This window comes from Electrophorus electricus, chromosome 2, assembly GCF_041902795.1.
Source record: "Electrophorus electricus isolate QZ-2024a chromosome 2, ASM4190279v1, whole genome shotgun sequence".
In the NCBI taxonomy this organism is placed as follows: domain Eukaryota; kingdom Metazoa; phylum Chordata; class Actinopteri; order Gymnotiformes; family Gymnotidae; genus Electrophorus; species Electrophorus electricus.
Window position 1 is genome coordinate 2,530,001 of NC_137498.1, and position 9,604 is coordinate 2,539,604.

Below are 9,604 nucleotides of genomic sequence, written 5' to 3' on the forward strand. Positions count from 1 at the left end.
CATTTTGTTAGCAATGTTAAGGTAATGTTCACTGACACTGAGTCTGAGAGTTTGTATCTGAGGGTCTCTCTTTAAAACCTGACTCGTCATTTAATTTTTGTGTTTGGGGTCGGCCAGAGGAGGACAGGCCCCCTTTGAGTCTTGGTTCCTCTCAGGGTTTCTTCCTCATGGTCTATGGAGTTCTTCCTTGCTTCCTTGGCTTGATCACTGGGGGCTTTGACTCAGACATGTGTAAATCTGTTTTTGACAACAGCTGTTGAAAAAAGATCTGTATAAATACATTTGACTTTGAATTTGGCTTTTTCAAACATGGAAAACAGTTGCTGTTTATTGATTTTCTACTTTTGAGCATTCAGTCATAGTGGGCTAATGTGGCTGACATCAGTCATAATTGATTTTAAAGAAGTCCTCTTCCCATATGTTCAAAATGGCAGGGGTCACGTGTACTCTGGCAATCAAGACAGTTGAGTGAAAATATAATTATTAGTATAGGTTGTGTTTAAGTCCAAAGTGCATTAACAAGTTTAAATCTTCACATAATAGACACCTGTACCTCATTCGACAGCCACCAGCGCTCCTTTTAGATGTGTTTTGCTTTATGTAAAAAATATATTGAGTTTGTTGCTTGGATTATGATTTCAGTTTATCATATCCTGCTTTTTGAAAATTTGTTGATATTTTCAGTGAATTTTTAGATCACTATTCATCAGTGAGTGTTAACAGGCAAAAGTCTTAACATTGCATTAGACATATTAATATAAGACATATTGTCCTTTCAGAATGATTTACATACAGGGCCTCTGTAGAGGTCTCTGCAGGCTTCTGCAAAGGATCCTGGGTAGGCTATGGTGGATCCCAGTATAAGATATATGACCTCTCCAGCAGGGTCAGGATGGTACAGAAAAACAATCTTCTTTAAGTCAAGGTCAAGAGAAGTCTTCCCTTAGCATGTGCTGGTAGCAGGTTACAACTGGGTGTTGAATGTCAGTTTGCATACGTTGACTAACGTATGGTTTGGATGTAATGCAGCCGGATGCATTACACTAGTATGTAAAATGGTTGGGTGAATACATAATCAATTCTGACCAATGTATAAAAATGTGGGTCCTTTCTTTGGTTGTTAGACATTCTCCAGAGAATGCCTCAATAATGCTTGTTAATGTGAACTTACAATAAAAGATGGACCAGCTATTCTCTTTAACTAATTCGGAAGTCTGCATCTTCATTTTATATTTGAATGTTTAACTTCACAACTAGCTGACTGGGGATTTAGGAACGACAAGACCTTGACTCCAGATGTCAGGGAAGTAACCGGCACTCAGAATCATGTTGAAGAGGTTGAGGATTACCAACTGGATTTTTTAACATGTATGTTTAATCATTTCATTTAAATGAAATGCTTTTTTGGTTTAAGAGTAGAAATTTTATTCCTAAATTCCTGTTCAGTAATGAGCAAGTCCCAGTGATTCTGGAAGTCTTTTATTGGTAGTTCTAATATATTTAATTTTTCAGTTATATGCTTTTGTTCAGGTCTTGTATTGTTGGGTAATTGATTGTAGAGTGATTTAAAATGTCTTATCCATGTGCCACTGTTTTGAATGGCCAATTCTTCTGATTTACATTTATTAAGAGTGTTCCAGTGTTTCCAAAAACTATTTGCATTTATGGACTCCTCAATTAGTGCCACTTCTCTGGGCCTGGAAGCCACTGATCTGATCAAGGAGACTGGGACAGATGTCTTCACTATAATAAGGGCATCACTGGGAGGACTGGAGATTGTACAAAGGAATATTTCTTTTGGAGTGTTTATAATTTATTTGTTGACTTTAAGCCAAATGTGTGATTTTTATCATTTCAGAGTAATTATGAATTTAGACAATTCTGATTTCTACCAGATAATGATTCCACCTGAATCTCTCCCTCTTTTAACATCAGGGTGCTTAACAGCGGGGAGGATGATTTCCTTGTAGTTTACAGGACAATGAGTCACCCAATCAGATTTACACTAGGTTTCCTTGATAATTATAATGTATAATTTATCTTTTGTGTTATTTGTGAATTCAGTGTTTATACTTTTATACCCAAACAGGGATGATTTTATGCTGTGAATGTTCCATTGAGAGATAGATAAGGATTTCATTCTTTAAATAAAGTATGAAAAAAAATACAAATACAAATAGATTTAAAGTAAAAGAAACCTGTAAAAGTGAAGGATTATGTTCAAGTTCAAGTTCGGTTTATTTGTCACATACATAGTCATACATGTATGACTATGTTGATATTATATGTACAAACAGGTACAATTAATGTATATAAATATACAAATTAAGATGGTTTAACGACTAACCTATATAGTGATATTTATTCTCTCTCCCTCTCTCTCTCCTTCTCCCTCCCGCTTTCTGTCTCTCTCTTCCTCTGTCTCCCTCTCCCACTCCCCCCCCCCCCCCTCTCTCCTGTTCAGAATCTGCACACTGTGAGTTTCTCCAGGCCGGGCTATGTGGAGTTGAGTCCTGTGCAGTTTGATGTGGGCTCTGAGATCACCCTGTCCTTCAGCACCAGGACAGACAGCGGGACCATCCTGTTCGGCCGAGGGGGGGGGTCACCACACTGACCTGGATCCCCCCGAACCAGAACACGGCCCAGACCTCTCGTCAGAGATGCAGGCAGACGGGCGAGGTGAGAGGATCCTCAAAACACTCCAGAAACACACACTCAAGAAACATGCACCCCAAAACACACTCCATAAAAGCACTGCAGAAACACACATTCCAGAAACATGCACCCCAAAACACACACTCCAGAAACATGCACCCCAAAACACACTCCAGAAACATGGATTATGCCACACTAAGTATCATAATCTGATTTATTTACACTGGCCAGCATAAACCAAGAACTGAGAAACTGTGGGTGACAGTGAGACATTGGAATTAGATGAGAATGTGAGTGTGACAGTCAGACACGGGAGTCAGACGAGAATGTGAATGTGACAGTCAGACACTGGAATCAGACGAGAATGTGAGAGTGATGAAGTTCATCGGTGAGATGTTTTAAGGCTCTGGGAGAGAAGCAGACAGACACTTTTGCCCTGAGAAACGTGTTGCTTTATTTAGCCGTCTTGTTTAACTACGCTGACCTGTATACGAGATTGAGAAAGAGACACACACACAAACACACACAGGGGCACCCAGACAGAGAGAGAAAGAGAGAGAAAGAGACAAATGGAGAGACATACACGGAGAAACGGGGAAGGTGCTGAGAACAGGTGGACGTTAATGACCCCAGAAGGCGGTTTGAGTGTTTGTCTCGCGGGACATGAAGGAGAGTGATTGTCCACCACAGTGTCGGGACTCACTTCCAGACCCCCAGAAAACTGACACATCTCTCTCCATTTCTCCCTCTGTCTGTGGTGTAGATCACACACACTACAGTAGTGATGGTGTAGATCACACACATGGTGTAGATCAACACTGTAGTGTGTGTGATCTACACCATCACTACTGTAGTGTGTGTGATCTACACCATCACTGATGTAGTATGTGTGATCTACACCATCACTACTGTAGTGTGTGTGATCTACACCATCACTACTGTAGTATGTGTGATCTACACCATCACTACTGTAGTGTGTGTGATCTACACCATCACTACTGTAGTATATGTGATCTACACCATCACTACTGTAGGGTGTGTGATCTACACCATCACTACTGTAGTGTGTGATCTACACCATCACTGATGTAGTGTGTGCAATCTATACCATCACTACTGTAATGTGTGATCTACACCATCACTGATATAGTCTGTGTGAGTGGTCAGACGTGTAACATGTGTGAGAGTGGTCAGACGTGTAACGTTTGTGTGAGAGTGGTCAGACATGTAAGGTTGGGTCTTTGTTATTTAGAGCATAGCTGTAATTTAATTGAAGAATTCTGCTGTTATTTATTGGTTGCTATACGCAGACATTTTGAACTCTGCACAGTCAGGGCCAGTAACGACAGCACATGCTTCCCGAGCTGATGTGATCTTGGCTGGAGAGCATCACACTGACACCTTCAGGACAAGAGGAGGGACATCTCTCCGTGCGTCGAGCTCTCATTAAACCATATTGGAGAGACAGTTCCAGTACAAGCACAAACAGGCAAACCAGTGTGATTATGCTGCGCTGCTCTCAAGTGTGTGCAGTAACAGAACTGTGCGTGCAGGATCTGCAGGAGCTTCTGAAGGAAGGAGCCTCTTCAGGTTCCAGCAAGAACTATTTTAGCTGAGTGTACCACGCATTTGTTCTATTTTTAAGCTCTCTCTCCCTCTCTCTCTCTCTCTTTCTCTCTCTCTCTCCAGCCTTACCTCTCTGTGCAGCTGAATAAGGGCTCCCTGGAGGTGTTGGTGTTTACTGGGAGCAGGAACCCCCGGCGAGCGCTCAGGAAGCCAGACGAGGGCGTCCTTCACGACGGCCGCGAGCATTCCCTACGCGTCCGGAGACACAGTGGAGGGTGAGTCCCCCCTAGCTCCATCTCTCCCTCTGTCCTCTCTTTCTTGCCTCTCTCTAGACTTTTTCATCAATTTCTGTTCCTCTGCCAATCTTTTCTCCCATCTGTACCTTTCTTGGGTCACTGATAGTAATCATTGTGTGTGTGTGTGTGTGTGTGTGTGTGTGTGTGTGTGTGTGTGTTCAGGTCTTTCTCAGTGCAGGTGGATGAGGAGCCCCGGTTGGAGCAGGCGTTTCCTAGCGACCAGCCCATGAGCATCCACAGGTTGTTTGTGGGTGGAGTTCCAGTGGAGATGGAGGCCAGTCTGCACCGACCGAATGTGGCGTTCCAAGGTTGCATCTGGAACCTCCTTATCAATACTGTGTATGTGTCAGCTAATACACACACAGTACATAATATCCTTAACATAGCTTTACATTTACAAGTGTTTGGCAATATTTACATTTACAACATTTAAGCTGATGCTTTTATCCAAAGCGACTTACAATTATGACTGAGTACAACTTGAGCGATTGAGAGTTAAGGGTCTTGCTCAGGGGCCCAACAGTGGCAAATTAGCAGTAACAGGGCTTGAACCAGCAACCTTGCGATTATAAATCAAGTACCTTAACCACTGAGCTCATAGGTATGTGCAAGTAGTGTGTGTGTGTGTGTGTGTGTGTGTGTCCATGTGTGTCCGTGTGTGTGTCTGTGTGTGTCTGTGTGTGTGTGTGTGTCCGTGTGTGTGTGTGTGTGTGTGTGTGTGTCTGTGTGTGTGTGTGTCCGTGTGTGTGTGTGTGTGTGTGTGTCCCTCCCCTCAGCCTGCTGGTTGAGTTCGAGCTGAAGACCCAGGCAGACTCAGGCTTGGTGTTCTACATGGCGCGGGTGAACCACGCCGACTTTGCCACGGTTCAGGTGAGAGAGGGCATGGCCCACCTCAGCTTCGACCTGGGCAGCGGAAACACGTCCGTCAGCATCCCGCGCATCATCAACGATGCCCACTGGCACAAGGTAGAGCCCCGCCCCCTCGCTGACGACCGCTCGCGTGCTGGTTGACATGACATCAACATGATGCGTGCTCTCATACAATTCCAACCGTAAAAGTCCAGTAACTTTATAAATATATAATATATAAAAATGTATATCTTATATCTTCTATAAGATATATATATATATAAGATTGTAATGATTGATAAAAATGAAAAAAGTTTTTCTTATTAATTTTAGAGGTTAAATTCATATTTTCATATGTTTTAAACATCACTGTTCATCTGTTTTATATTTAAACATTTTATTGCGTGATGCACATGGTGTCTCAATGGTGAAGGTACTGAACTGACCCTTAACCCTCAACCTGTGTTTAGTCATTGTAAGTTGCTTTGAATAAAAGTGTCAGATAAATGATGTAAATATACATATCCATCCCTTTGTTTGGCTTGTGTCGACCCTCTGCTCTAATTCCAACCATTTTGCTGTGTGTGGTGTGTGTGTGTGTGTGTGTGTGTGTATGTGTGTGTGTGTATAGATACGAGTATGGCGGGATAAGCAGCAAGGTATCCTGACTGTGGACGGCCGGTACTCCAAACACACTGTCAGTCCTAAGAAAGCCGATATCCTGGATGTAGTTGGGATGCTGTATGTTGGAGGACTTCCACTGAACTACACCACCAAACGCATTGGACCGGTACTAAACACACACACACACCGACACACACACGCACGCACACGCACACACGCGCACACAGAGAGAGGGAGAGAGACTCAAAAATACAGTCAAAATACAGCTGTCTAACCCAAATATAACAAGATATAATTTCAATAAATCTAATATGCATTAAATCAGTTTGGGCTACCTGCTGAACTGTCTTTGGTCACCAGAGGGAGCCAAAGAGCTCTTCATCGATAAATAATACGCCTCTTCTGAGGAAAAGCTCGCCCCCTGCTGAGTGTCACAGGTCTGACACAAGGCTGGCTGGGAATTCAGTAAAGGCTTTTGAATTTATTCACAGTGGGTCTGACAAATACTCCCCGGTATTTTGACTGTCTGTGTGTGTGTGTGTGTGTGTGTGTGTGTGTGTGTGTGTGTGTGTGTGTGTGTGTGTGTGTCTGTGTCTGTGTGTAGGTGGTGTACAGCATCGATGGCTGTATCAGAAACTTCCGGATGCGGAATGGGCCAGTAGACATGGAGAACCCGGTCTCAAGCTACCGGGTGGGGTCGTGTTTCACCAACCCTGAGCCTGGCTCCTACTTCGATGGCACTGGATACGCTAAAGCAGGTGGGCTCTACTCACACTAAAACAGGTGGGCTCTACTCACACTAAAACAGGTGGGCTCTACTCGCACTAAAACAGGTGGGCTCTACTCACACTAAAACAGGTGGGCTCTACTCGCACTAAAACAGGTGGGCTCTACTCGCAATAAAACAGGTGGGCTCTACTCGCACTAAAACAGGTGGGCTCTACTCGCACTAAAGCAGGTGGGCTCTACTCACACTAAAACAGGTGGGCTCTACTCGCACTAAAACAGGTGGGCTCTACACACACTAAAACAGGTGAGCTCTACTCACACTAAAACAGGTGGGCTCTACACACACTAAAACAGGTGGGCTCTACTCACACTAAAGCAGGTGGGCTCTACTCACACTAAAACAGGTGGGCTCTACTCGCACTAAAACAGGTGGGCTCTACATACACTAAAACAGGCGAGCTCTACTCACACTAAAACAGGTGGGCTCTACACACACTAAAACAGGTGGGCTCTACACACACTAAAACAGGTGGGCTCTACTCACACTAAAGCAGGTGGGCTCTACACACACTAAAACAGGTGGGCTCTACTTGCACTAAAACAGGTGGGCTCTACACACACTAAAACAGGTGGGCTCTACTCGCATATAAACAGGTGGGCTCTACTCACACTAAAACAGGTGGGCTCTACACACACTAAAGCAGGTGGGTTCTACTCGCACTAAAACAGGTGGGCTCTACACACACTAAAGCAGGTGGGCTCTACTCGCATATAAACAGGTGGGCTCTACACATGCTAAAACAGGTGGTCTCTGTGGTTGCTTGTAATAGATCTCAGGGTTAAAATCCCGAATGCTCAAAATGTACAGACCTACGAATAAATGACAATGTATGTGTGTGTGTGTGTGTGTGTGTGTGTGTGTCCGTCCAGTGGCCACATACAGAGTAGGTAACGACATGTCAGTAGATCTGGAGTTCCGCACAAGCAGTAGCAGCGGAGTTCTACTGGCCATCAGCAGTCAGAAGATGGATGGCGTGGGCATCGAACTGAACAACGGCAGGGTGAGATGGAGGAAGAGAGAGGGTGGGTGGAGGAGGGGGTTGCCTTCTTGAAGGCAACAATTATAAAATGAAAAACCTAAAGTGTGTGTGTGTGTGTTCTCCCTCCAGCTCCTGTTCCATGCTGATAACGGAGTGGGCCGCGTCTCAGCTGCCCACCAACCTGATGAGGAGGCGGGGCTTTGTGACAACAGTGGCATTCTGTCACCGCCCACAAGCTGAAGCACCGCCTGGAACTGATCGTCGATGGCAAGAAGTCAGAGGCAGCGAGCCCAGATGCCCGCTCTGCCTCCGCCGACACCAATGACCCTGTCTATGTGGGAGGATACCTCGGTGCGCCAGTCAAACCGTTGCCATAGTAATACTGTAGTAAAACACGACAGCCGTGGTTACATTTAATTGGGTCCGTCATGTGAAAGATTTGGTGTTACTTTATCCGTGATGCTCCTGCAGACAGCAGCATCCAGGTGTGGTTACCTCCACCAGGTGTGATAAACCTCCACCTTTAGAGATGAGTGAAAATGAAGAGAAACTGGGAGAGTTATGGGAAGAGCTCTATTGCCCCATTACACCTGCTTTCTGTCTATATATGCAGTAGAAAAGGGTAGAAAATAGGTTTGAAATGCTGGGAAAATAGAGAGATTTGTGTATGCGCTCTATAAATGTGCAGCAAAAAAGATCTTTACATTCGGTCGCTTTCTCTCTCTCTCTCTGGTGTGTGTGTGTGTGTGTGTGTTTGTGTGTGTGTGTGTGTGTGTGTGTGTGTGTGTGTGTGTGTTACAGAGGGCTTAAAGTAGTTTGGCCTGACCATCAGCACCTCGTTTAAAGGCTGTATGAGGAACGTGAAACTCACTAAAGCAGGAAAGGTCCTGGAGGTTCAGCTGAACAAAGCACTGGACCTCAAAGGAGTCCAGCCTCTCACCTGTCCCACTGTATAGTTACACACACACACATCACACACATCAGTGCACATACACAGACACACACACACACACACACACACACACACACTCACACACACATTGACATATACACATACATAGGCGCACACACGTATATAAAGTCTCACATATCTTGTTAATTCAATATCATATGTGATGTTCTGGTGACATGACTATGAATCGAAAAAAAGAATCAAATGAAGACCCTTACCAAAGATTCATTTTGAATGTCCTCGCTGATATCCATCACCACAGCAACAAAAGTGGCATGGCCCTCCTCTTCTGTTGGCTCAGTGGGCTAACCAGCAACAGGAAGAAGTGATGTGTGTAAGCGGACTGTTGGAGAGACTCTGTCACCTTTAGGTCCGACTCCAGTCACGGATGGTACCATATACCTCCATCGCTGTTTCAAACATACGTCCATTCCTGGGTTGCAATTAGATTAATTAAATAATTACACACATTTAATGCACCCCTAAAATAAAATGTTTATTTAACCTTGACGTTTTGTGATCATTAGGTGGTTAACAAACTAATTCTGACATTTTTGCTTATCTGAAACACAAAGTCCTGTGGCTTTGACACCATGAACTCAAGCCAATTAAAAATAAATGACTAAATAAATAAGACGGCGTTTACACGTGTTGAAAGCTGCGAATGTCCAAGGTCAAATAGTACATCACACACATTTAAGGAAGAACATTTAAGTTTGCCAACCCTGATACCATTATCATGGCACACCAACCAGTCCCGATGCCATTATCATGGCACACCAACCAGTCTGCCATTCTGGAGCTGGGTAAGTGTTTCCTCTGTTACGTCACACCAGATACGTGTTTATGAACCCAATCCGGGCTCCCATCCAGTGTCTTAACGCTGTGATCAC

At 44.2% G+C, this 9,604-nt stretch overlaps 1 pseudogene across 1 annotated transcript; it reads left to right on the plus strand.

Annotated features, from left to right (window-relative positions):
* Positions 1-5,120: 5,120 nt before the first annotated feature.
* On the plus strand, positions 5,121-9,219 carry LOC118241839 (laminin subunit alpha-2-like; annotated as a pseudogene). Its single transcript, XR_014115755.1, has 7 exons — positions 5,121-5,128; positions 5,294-5,483; positions 5,998-6,156; positions 6,595-6,748; positions 7,650-7,780; positions 7,889-8,110; positions 8,561-9,219. The product of XR_014115755.1 is annotated as a laminin subunit alpha-2-like (transcript).
* The last annotated feature ends 385 nt before the right edge of the window (positions 9,220-9,604 follow it).